Raw genomic sequence first — 11,500 nt, 5'->3', positions numbered from 1 at the left:
AAATATATATATATATATATATATATATATATATATATATATATATATTTATATATATATATATATATGCAAGAGACCCACCTCACAACAAAAGATTCACACAGACTGATAGTGAAAGCATGAAAGAAATTTTCCATACAAATGGACACGGGAAAAAAGCAGAATAACATTTATATATGACAAAATAGATTTTAAAGCAAAGGCCATAAGAAGAGGCAATTAAAGCAACTTCATAATACTAAAGAGATCAATAGAAGAAGATAAAACCCTGGTAAACATATATGTGACCTATATAAGAGCATGTAAATATATTTTTAATAAAAGCTCCTGGGGGATGTTAAAAGAGAGACTGAAAACAATACATGCATAGTAGCAGGCTTACTACCCCACAGACATCACTGGATAGATCTTCCAGATCCCCCCCCAAAAAAATCAACAAGGAAAGAGAAATCTTAACACACTAGATTAGATGGGTTTAATTTCACCCCAAAGCTGTAGAATATATTTTTTCAAGTATACATGGGTCATTATCAATGATAATCCACATGTTAGGACACAAAATAAGTCTCTACTAGCCCAAGAGGATTGAAGTCATATAAGCATCTTCACAGATTGCAATGGCATGAAACTAGAAATCAATTACAATAAAAACAGTCAAAAATATTCAAACACATAAAGCATGTTATTAAACCATGAAAGGTTATCAATGAAATCAAGGGAGAAATAAAAAAAAACTTTCTAGAAACAAATGAAAATCAACACAACAACAAACCAAAATCTATGGAACACAGCAAAAGCAGTACTGAGAGGGAAGTGCATAGCATTACATGCCTACCTCAAGAAACAAGAAAAAGCTTTAATAAACTATCTGACTCTACAACTAAAACATTAGAGAATAAAGAAGGAAAGCTTAGAATAAGTAGAAGGAAGGAAATACTAAAGGTTAGAGCAGATTTAAATAATATAGAGACTACAAAATAAAACACAAAATATCAATTAATCCAAGAGCTGTTTCTTTGAAAAAATAAATTGATAAACCTTTAGCCAGATTCATCAAGAAACAGAGAGAGACAGGACCTAAATAAATGAAATCAGAAACAAAAGTGGTGAAGTATCAACGGACACCACAGAAATACAAAGGATTGTAAGAAAATAGTATAAACAACTATATGCCAACAAACTAGACAACATGGATGAAATCAACAAATTTTCTGAAAAATACAATCTTCCAAAAATCAATCAGGAAGAATAAAAAAACCTGAATAGGTCAATAACAACTGATAAAATTGCAGCAGTAATAATAATGATGATGATGATGATGATGATGATGATAATAATAACTCCCAGCAAACAAAAACCCTGGTCCAGATGGCTATAAAGGGGAGTTTTACCAAACATTCAAAGAACTAACACCTATATTCCTCAAACTATTACACAAAATCCAAGCAGAAGAAACACTTCCAAGCTCTTTTTTTGAGGCCAGCATTGTCATAATTCTAAAACCAGATAAAGACAATACAAAAAAAAGAGAATTACAGGCCAATATCCCTGATGAAGACAGATACTAACATCCTCAACAAAATATTAGCAAATCGGATCCAGCAATATATTAAAAAGATCATACACCATGAACAAGTAGGATTTATTCCAGGGATGCAAGGCTGATACAGTATTCACAGATCAACAAATATGATACATCATATAAACAAATTGAAAGGCAAAAATCACATGATCATATCAAGAGGCAGAGAACAAGCGTTTGACAAAATTCAACACCCATTTTTGATAAGAACTCTCACTAAAGTGGGAAAAAGGGATCATACCTCAACATAATAAAGGCCATATATGACATACCTACAGCCAAAAACATATTCAATGTGCAAACCTAAAAGCATTCCCCCTAAGTACAGGAAAAAAAATGGATAACCACTTTCACCACTTTTATTCAACACAGTATGGGAGATCCTAGCTATGGTTATCAGACAAGAAGAAAAAAGAAAAGGAATCCAAATAAAAAAGAAGTAAAACTCTCTTTATTCACAGATGACACTATATCATACATAGAAAACCCTAAAGACTCCACAAAAAACTACTAAATTTAATAAATGAATTTGGCAGTGTAGTAGGATACAAAATAAACATCTAGATATTGATGGCATTTTTATACACAAATAATGATCTCTCAGAAAGAGAAACTAAAATACAATCCCATGTACCATTGTAACTAAACAAAATTAAGATACTTAAGAGTAAACATAACCAAGGTAAAAGACCTATGCTCAGAAAACTACAGGGTATTGAAAAAAGAGATAGAAAAAGATATAAACTAGGGTACTGGGTAAGGCACAGTGGGCCAGGATGTAAGGTTGTGTGTTTGAGGTCATTGTGTCATGTTGTCAGGGTGGGGCATACGTCATCAAGGCAATGGGGCCAGTCATCCAGGGACACTGGGTCCAGCATGCTGGTTCATGGTTTGCAGGTCCCTGGGTCCAGGCTCGGCCTATGTCTGAGTGGTGGTGCAGGCCAAGCACTCAGCTAAGTGAGAGGTTGGGGCAGGGTGAGTGCTCTGCTGCTGATGGGGTGGTGTGGCCTGTCTCTCCCAAATGGAGGAGGTGGGGCTGGCTGATCCCTGGCTCTGCTCACTGAGTTGTTGGGGTAGGCCCAGCGCTCTGCTGATGATGAGGCAGGGAAGCCAATCTTAGAACCTGGGCATGTACCCTGACTGGGAATCAAACCAGCAACCCTCTGGTGCACCGGATGAAGCCCAACCAACTGATCCACACTGGCCAGGGCTACTAGCCTCTTAATTGTTCTTCACCAAGATCATTGTTTTTAAAATTGCCCTTAGCCATGGAGTTCTCTACTCTGTTTCAAATACAGTCAGTTGCTTCAGTCAAGGCTAGAAAGGTCTTTGTCATTATGGCTTGGCTTTATTCCTGAGCAGAACTTCTGTGCTACTGCACAAAGGCTAAGGGTGGATACTCATTGTTCTCATTGGGATATTTCTGTTCTACAAATAGGCACTAGCATAGGAAGGGGTGATAGCCCCTAGTTTTCTCAGCTTGTTCCTACCAGTGTGGAGTATCCATTCTATGACCAAAATGGGTGAGATATATTATTGGGACCTCAATATTATATACCAGGGATAGAACTTTCATTCTATGAAAGAGAATGGTCGTGAGGGTGACATAATTTTTTCAGCCATGCTTGCCTCAAACAGAGCTTCAGTGACATAGGGCTATGGTCTGAGATATGCCACTGATGGCTGGCCCCTGCCATAGTGAAACTATAGCTTCAGGCTGGGAATCTGGAGGAGAGGAAACACTTTCTTGGCAGCACATGTCTCAAGTAAAGTTCACAGGCCAGAGCTTCTGTACATTGGAGCTATAGATTTAATGGTGGGGAGGAGTAATAGACAAGTTGTTCAAATGCCAGAATTATTCTAATTTAAATTTAGCATATTTCCTTAGGGCTATTACCAGATACTTTATTTTTTTTATCTTTTTTCCCCTTTATTGAATATTACAAATGTGTCCTTATCCCCCCAATGTCCCCTCATCCCCCCAATCCTGCCCTCACCCTCACCCCCCGTTGTCCACATCCATCACGTATGCTTATATGCATGCATATAAGTCCTTTGGTTGATCTTTTCCCCTTACCCCCACCCTTCCCTGCTTTCCCTCAGAGTTTTGAGCATCTGATTGATGCTTCTCTGTCTCTACATTTGTTTTTGTTCATCGGTTTATATTGTTCATTATAATCCACAAATGAGTGAGAGCATGTGATATTTATCTTTCTCTGACTCACTTATTTCACTTAGCATAATGCTCTCCAGCTCCATCCATGCTGTTGCACATGGTAGGAGTTCCTTCCTTTTTACAGCAGCATAGTATTCCATTGTGTGGATGTGCCAAAGTTTTTTAATCCATTCATCTGTTGATGGGCACTTAGGCTGATTCCAAATCTTAGCTATTGTATATAGTGCTGCTATGAACATAGGGATGCATATATCCTTTCTGATTGGTGTTTCTGGTTTCTTGGGATATAGTCTTAGAAGTGGGATCACTGGGTCAAATGGAATTTCCATTTTAAGTTTTTTGAGGAAACTCCATACTGTTCTCCACAGTGGCTGCAACAGTTTGCATTCCCACCAGCAGTGAACGAGGGTTCCTTTTTCTCCTCATCCTAGCCAGCATTTGTCATGTGTTGATTTGTTGATGATAGCCATTCTGACAGGTGTGACATGATACCTCATTGTTTTGATTTGCATCTCTCGGATGATTAGTGACTTTGAGCATGTCCTCATATGTCTCTCAGCCTTATGTATGTACTCTTTCAAAAAGTGTCTATTTAGGTCCATTGCCCATTTTTTTTATTGGGTTGTTTATCTTCCTTTGTTAAGTTGTATGAGTTCCCTATAAATGTTGGAGATTAAACCTTTATCGGAGATATCATTGGCAAATATGTTCTCCCATGCAGTGGGTTTTCTTGTTGTTTTCTTGATGGTTTCTTTTGCTGTGCAGAAGCTTTTTATTTTGATATAGTCCCATTTTTTTATTTTCCCGTTAGTTTCCATTGCCCTAGGAGCTGTGTCAGTGAAGAAATTCCTTCGGCATATATCTGATATTTTGCTACCTGTGGATTCCTCTAATAATCTTATGGTTTCCTGTCTTACGTTTAAGTCCTTTATCCATTTTGAGTTTATTTTTGTGTATGGTGTAAGTTGGTGGCCTAGTTTCATTTTTTTGCATGTGTCTGACCACATTTCCCAGCACCATTTTTTGAAGAGACTGTCTTGACTCCATTGTATGTTCTTGCCTCCTTTGTCAGATATTAATTGAGCATAATGGTTTGGGTCCATTTCTGGGTTCTCTATTCTATTCCATTGGGCTATATGTCTGTTCTTGTGCCAGTACCAGGCAGTTTTGAGAACAGTGGCTTTGTAACACAGCTTGATATCTGGTATTGAGATCCCTCCTACTTTGTTGTTCTTCTTTCTCAGGATCGCAGCAGCTATTCGGAGTTTTTTTTTAATTCCAGATGAATTTTTGGAGTGTTCTTTCTAGATCTGTGAAATATGCTGTTGGTATTTTAATGGGGAGTGCTTTGAATCTATAGATTTCTTTGGGTAGTATGGACATTTTGATGATGTTGATTCTACCAGTCCATGAGCACGGTATGTTCTTCCATCTGTTTCTGTCTTCCTCTATCTCTTCTTTCAATGTCCTGTAGTTTTCTGGGTAGAGGTCTTTTACCTCCTTGGTTAAGTTTATTCCTAGGTATCTTAATTTTTTTGGTGCATTGGTAAATGGGATTGTTTTGTTAATTTCTATTTCTGTAAGTTCACTGTTGGCGTATAAAAATGCCATAAATTTCTTGGTGTTAATTTTGTATCCTGCTACATTGCCAAATTCATTTATTACATCTAACAATTTTTTGATGGAGTCTTTAGGGTTTTCTAAGTACAGTATCATATCATCTGCGAATAATGACAATTTTACTTCTTCTTTTCCAATCTGGATGCCTTTTATTTCTTCTTGTTGTCTTATTGCTTTGGCTAGCACTTCCAGTACTATGTCGAACAGGAGTGGTAAAAGTGGGCATACCTGTCTTGTTCCTGTTCTTAAGGGAAATGGTTTTAGTTTTTGCCCATTGAGTATGATGTTGGCTGTAGGTTTTTCATATACAGCTTTTATGATGTTGAGGTATGATCCCTCTATTCCCACTTTGCTGAGCATTTTAATCAGAAAAGGGTGTTGGACTTTGTCAAATGCCTTTTCTGCATCAATCAATATGATTGTGTGATTTTTGTCTCTCAACTGGTTTATGTGATGTATCACCTTGATTGATTTGTGGATATTGTACCAGCCTTGCATTCCTGGAATAAATCCCACTTGGTCATGGTGTATGATCTTTCTAATGTAATGCTGGATCCAGTTTGCTAGAATTTTGTTGAGGATTTTAGCATTTATGTTCATCAGGGATATTGGCCTATAATTCTCTTTCTTTGTGGTGTCTTTATCTGGTTTTGGGATTAGGGTAATGCTGGCTTCATAGAAAGAGCATGGAAGTGTGCCTTCCTCTTGAATTTTTTGGAATAGTCTGAGAAGGATTGCCTTAATTCTTCTTTGAATGTTTGGTAAAACTCCCCTGTGAAGCCATCTGGTCCAGGGCTTTTGTTTGCTGGAAGCTTTTTGATTACTGTTTCAGTTTCATCAGTAGTTATTGGCCTATTCTGGTTTTTTTATTCTTCCTGGTTGAGTTTTGGAAGCTTGTAGTTTTCTAGGAATGTGTCCATTTCATCGAGGTTGTCCAGTTTGTTGGAGTAGAGTTGTTTGTAGTATTTTATGACAATCCTTTGTATATCAGTAGGGTCAATTGTTACTTCACCACTTTCATTTCTGATTTTGTTTATTTGGGTCCTCTCTCTTTGTTTCTTGGTTAGCCTGGCTAGAGGTTCATCAATCTTTTTAATCCTTTAAAAGAACCAGCTCTTGGTTTCATTGATCTTTTGTATTGTTTTTTTTGGTCTCTATGTTGTTTATTTCTACTCTGATCTTTATTATTTCCTTCCTTCTGGATACTGTGGGCTTTTCTTGTTGTTCTGATTCTAACTCTTTGAGTTGTAGGGTTAGATCATTTATTGCCAGTTTTTCTTGTTTTTTGAGGTAGGCCTGTAGAGCTATGAACTTCCCTCCCAGGACTGCTTTCATTGTGTCCCATAGATTTTGGATTGTTGTGTTTTCATTGTCATTTGTTTCCAGGATACTTTTTATTTCTTCTTTGATCTCTCTGGTAACCCAGTCATTGCTTAATAACATGCTATTTAGCCCCCAGGTGTTTTATTTTTTTTCAATATTTTTATTGTAGGTGATTTCTAATTTTATGCCATTGTGATCTGAGAAGATGCTTGTTATGATTTCTATTCTCTGGAATTTGAAGATACTTTGCCTGTGTCCTAATATATGGTCTATCTTTGAAAATGTCCCATGTGCACTGGAGAAGAATGTATATTCTGTAGTTTTGGGGTGAAAAATTCTGAAGATGTCAATTAAGTCCATCTGATCTAGTGAGTCATTTAGGATTGTTGTTTCTTTGGTGATTTTTTGTTTAGAGGATTTATCCAGTGGTGTCAGTGGGGTATTAAAGTCCCCTACTATGACTGTATTGCTATTGATCTCTCCCTTGATATCTTCCAGAAGCTGTTTTATGTATTTGGGTGCTCCTGTATTGAGTGCATGCATGTTTACCAGAGTTATATCTTCTTGTTGAATTGCTCCCTTTAGTATTATGTAGTGGCCTTCCTTATCTCTTGTTATGGCCTTTACTTTGAGGTCTATTTTGTCAGATATAAGTATCGCAACCCCAGCTTTTTTCTCATTTCCATTTGCCTGAAAAATTTTTTTTCCATCCCTTCACTCTCAGTCTGTGTGAATCCTTTGTTCTGAGGTGGATCTCTTGCAGACAGCAAATATGTGGGTCATGTTTTCTTATCCATTCAGCTACCCTGTGTCCTTTAATTGGAGCATTTAATCCATTTACATTTAATGTTATTATTGAAAAGTACTTGGTTGTGGTCATTTTTATTCTTAATGTTTGTGTTTCTTCTTGTCTTTCTGTTTCTTCTTTTTACAGCAGTCCCTTTAGCATTTCTTTCATTGCTGGCTTGGTGGTAATAAACTCTCTTAGCCCTTTTTTGTCCGTGAATCTCCTGATTCCACCTTCAATTTTGAATGATAGCCTTGCTGGGTATAGTATTCTTGGATTCATTCCCTTGCTTTGCATCACTTTGTATATTTCATTCCATTCCCTTATTGCCTGGTGTGTTTCTGTTGAGAAGTCAGCTGATATTCTAATAGGAGATCCCTTGTAGGTAACTTTCTGTCTCTCTCTGGTAGCCTTTAAGATTCTTACTTTGTCGTTGGTCTTTGCCAATTTAATTATGATGTGTCTTGGTGTTGGTCTTTTGGGGTTCATCTTGTTTGGCACTCTATGTGCTTCTTGGACGTGTGTAGTTTTTTTCTTGCCAGTATCAGGGAAGTTTTCTGTCATTATTTCTTCAAACAGGTTTTCTATTCCTTGCTTCTCCTCCTCTCCTTCTGGTATCCCTATTAAGCGAATGTTGTTTCGTTTTGCGTTGTCCCAAAGCTCCATTAGGCTCTCCTCTTGCTTTTTAAGTTTTTTTTCCAGTTGCTCCTGTGTTTGTGTGTTTTTTCCTACCTTGTCTTCTAATTTGCTGATGCAGTCCTCAGCCTCTTCTAGTCTGCTGTTTAAGCCTTCCATTGTGTTCTTTATTGCAGCTATGTCGTTCTTCATTTCCTCTTGGGTCTTTTTCATGTTGGTGACATTCTCATTCAGCTCCTTATAATTCTCATTGAGTTGTGTGCATTTGTCATCCAGCCATTTGAGCATCCTTATAACCGTTACTCTGAATTCTTTCTCTGATAAGTTAGTAGCCTCAATTTCATTTAACTCCCTTTCTGGTGATTTCTCTTTTTCTTTCCTTTGAGCTTTGCTTTTTTGTCTTCCCATGTTTTGCTGTAATGTTTTAATTGTAGTTCCGATTGCTTTGCTACCCAGTTTCTTTAGTGTGTGTTGCTACTGGTGTGACCTCTCAGTTCTCCTGGGTTCAGTAGTCTAGTGTAGCTCCCTATTTGGGCTATTTGGGTTCTCTTGATTTAGGCCTGTGATCTGGAAAAGCGCAACTGAAGTGTCTAGAAGTCAGTAGCCGTGGAGCTGGTGTTCCAATTTTTGCTGTCTTATGCCCTTTGTTGAAATCACACGTGCCCCGCAGGGACTCACAGTGGCACCCAGGAACTGTCTATTGGGGTGGTGGGGCTCAGGAAGCCTTCGTTCTGGCAAAGCGTGACTGTGGTGTCCAGAGTTCTGTAGTTGTGAGGTGGGTAGACTCAGCTTTTGCTGCTGCCTCCATGGTTGGATACACGCAATTCCTGCAGCAGCTCACAGAGGCAACTGTGGTGTGTTTGCCAGCAGGGTGTACTGACACACTCTGAAGGGCCCTGGCACTGAAGCCACTGGATTGCAGTGTTTGTGGCCAGGTATCCCAGAAGAGGGAATTCAGTGTTTCTACAGCCCAGCAGTGCACCCCTGTTTGTTTAAGTGCATGACCAGCAGGGCTCGCAGCGGAGCCCCAGGGCTGCCTGTGGAGCAGTGGTCTTGGGAGACCTGCACGCTGGAAAAGCATGCACCTGTAGTGTCCAGAGTTCTGCAGCTGTGGGGTGGGGAAACTCAGATTTTACTGATGCACTTGTGGTGGATAGGCTCCCGTTCCCAGTAGGGGCACACAGGAGCACCCGCAGTGAGTTTGCTAGTGCAGGCACACTGAAACACTCTGAAGGGCCCTGGCATGCTTTGGGCAGGTATCCAGGATGGGTGAATTCAGAATTTTTACTGCCCAGGGGAGTGCGTCCCTATTAGTCCAAGATCGGACCCAGCAGAGGCTCACCAGGGCTTCCCCAAAGTGCCCTGTGGATAGATGGGCTCAGGGGGAGTGAGCAACTGTGGTGGTGCAGTTCTCCAGTGTGGTTCCCTGGCGCTGAGCTCTGAAGCACTTGGTGGGGCCCAGGCGCTGAGGTGCCCTGGCGCTTAAGTTGCGCAGCTGCTTGTGTGGGGCAGTTATTCAGGCAGAGGTAATTCAGAATTTCTACTGGGTGGCAGTGAGTCTGTGTCTGTACAAAATCATGCCCAGTTGAGACTCCTAAGAGGAGTCTATGGAGTGGTGTGCCTTGGAGACCTGTGCGCTGGAGATGGGAGAATGCATGGGCAGGCAATGTTGGAGGTCTGCGGCTGGGGAGGGGGAAGCTTCACTTACTGCTGCTGGCAGCTTGTTGCTCCTTTGGCGCAGAGTCCCAGAGCTTGTAGGTGTGGCTGCAGGATTTTGGCTGGAGTGGCTGCCGGGTCACGGGCAGTGTCCAAGGCCTGTCTCGGTGGTGGTGCTGCTGAGTTCCTAGAAGAGGCTGGTCTCCCCTTTAAAATGGCGTGGGCTCCGTGCCCAGGTCCTGCAGTCCGGGGAGTGCTGCAGCGGTGGTATTCTCTCCCTGTCCCAGAGAGCCTGGTCTGTCAGCCTCTGCTGCTCCTGCCAGATTTAACTGTCCCTCACTCACTCACTCACACACACATCCACACACTCTCCATTCATCCCCTCACTCACTTCCTATCCCTTACCTCAGTCTTGCCAGCCGCCATCTTCTAAGGGTCAGGCCTTCTGGCTTCAGTTCCAGATACTTTAAATAATAGACTTTAAAAATCACTTTTACCAGTTAATTTTTATGAAGTCCACTAGGCTCCTTACCCTTACTCTGTCATTTCTAAGTCCTCTTCAAACATATACTATTTCACTGGTTGAACATTATAGAAATCATATATTATATATTGGTTTGATAGACTTGTTTTTATTAACTTAGCGTTGTTACTGTGATTTATTCATGTTGCTGCACATAACTAGTATATTAATTTTCACAGCTGTTTTTGTAAATCTAAAACAATTTCTCTCTCTAGTATTTAGTATGGTCATATTTTAAAATTTTGCCAGTTGAATGTATACGAGATGGTATTTCTTTGTGTTCTTGATTTAATAGAGAATTATTTATGGCCACAGGAATGAAATGACTTCTTGAGAATCTTGAGAATGATTTATATGATTTTGTGATTTTAGAACAAGAGTTAGGAACTTACTATATTGCATAATTTCTAATTTTTAATGTAAAATGAGATAGTTACTACCACATGCTCATCTCTCTATTTCTAAAATGTTTATATTTTAAACCACTAATTTTTAGACCCACCTCCACAGACATTTCAGACCTCTTGCCTGTATGTGGGAAGTAACATAATGTTTGTTTCCTGCTTCCTGAGTACCTTCTACAGGATCCAGCATTTTGAAAAGTGGCTAAACACTATTCTATGCATGGTATTACCAGTACATGTTAGCATTTCTACATACCTCTTTCCAGCCCCCAATCAATTTTTATTTGAAAGGTCAATTATAATTTTCATGTTTGTTTATAAAAACATATAAGTGTGAATATTACTTTTTAATAAATTAATATGTTGATATAAATGAATTTTGAACATATTTCCCTCCAATATATTAAATTTTAAATGAGCATCACAACCCTCAGTTAAAGCAACAGCAGCAAATATCATCAAGATATTTCTAAGCCATGAGTGGGAATGTCTATTAATTGACTGTTTCATGTAAAATCTTACTCTAAACTCAACATAGGCTTTAGCTTACATAAAATATCTTAAAATTATAACACTCTATTTTAAACTGATAAGAATTTCAATAGAATTTTTAAACATTACATTTTTACTTCACCCCCTCACATTTTAAGTTATTTTGTTATAGTTTACATAATTTATATATTTCTGGTTGTTGCAAGCCCCTTCCTCCTTCTCTATAACAATCATATTTCCAGTGATCAAGCCCTACATGTATACTCAGAATCTCCATGGTGTAAGACTTGAGTGTGGGGCT

This window comes from Myotis lucifugus, unplaced genomic scaffold (genome assembly GCF_000147115.1).
Source record: "Myotis lucifugus unplaced genomic scaffold, Myoluc2.0 scaffold_4, whole genome shotgun sequence".
Taxonomy (NCBI): domain Eukaryota; kingdom Metazoa; phylum Chordata; class Mammalia; order Chiroptera; family Vespertilionidae; genus Myotis; species Myotis lucifugus.
The sequence above is the reverse complement of the archived record's forward strand: the minus strand, read 5'-3'. Positions refer to the sequence as shown.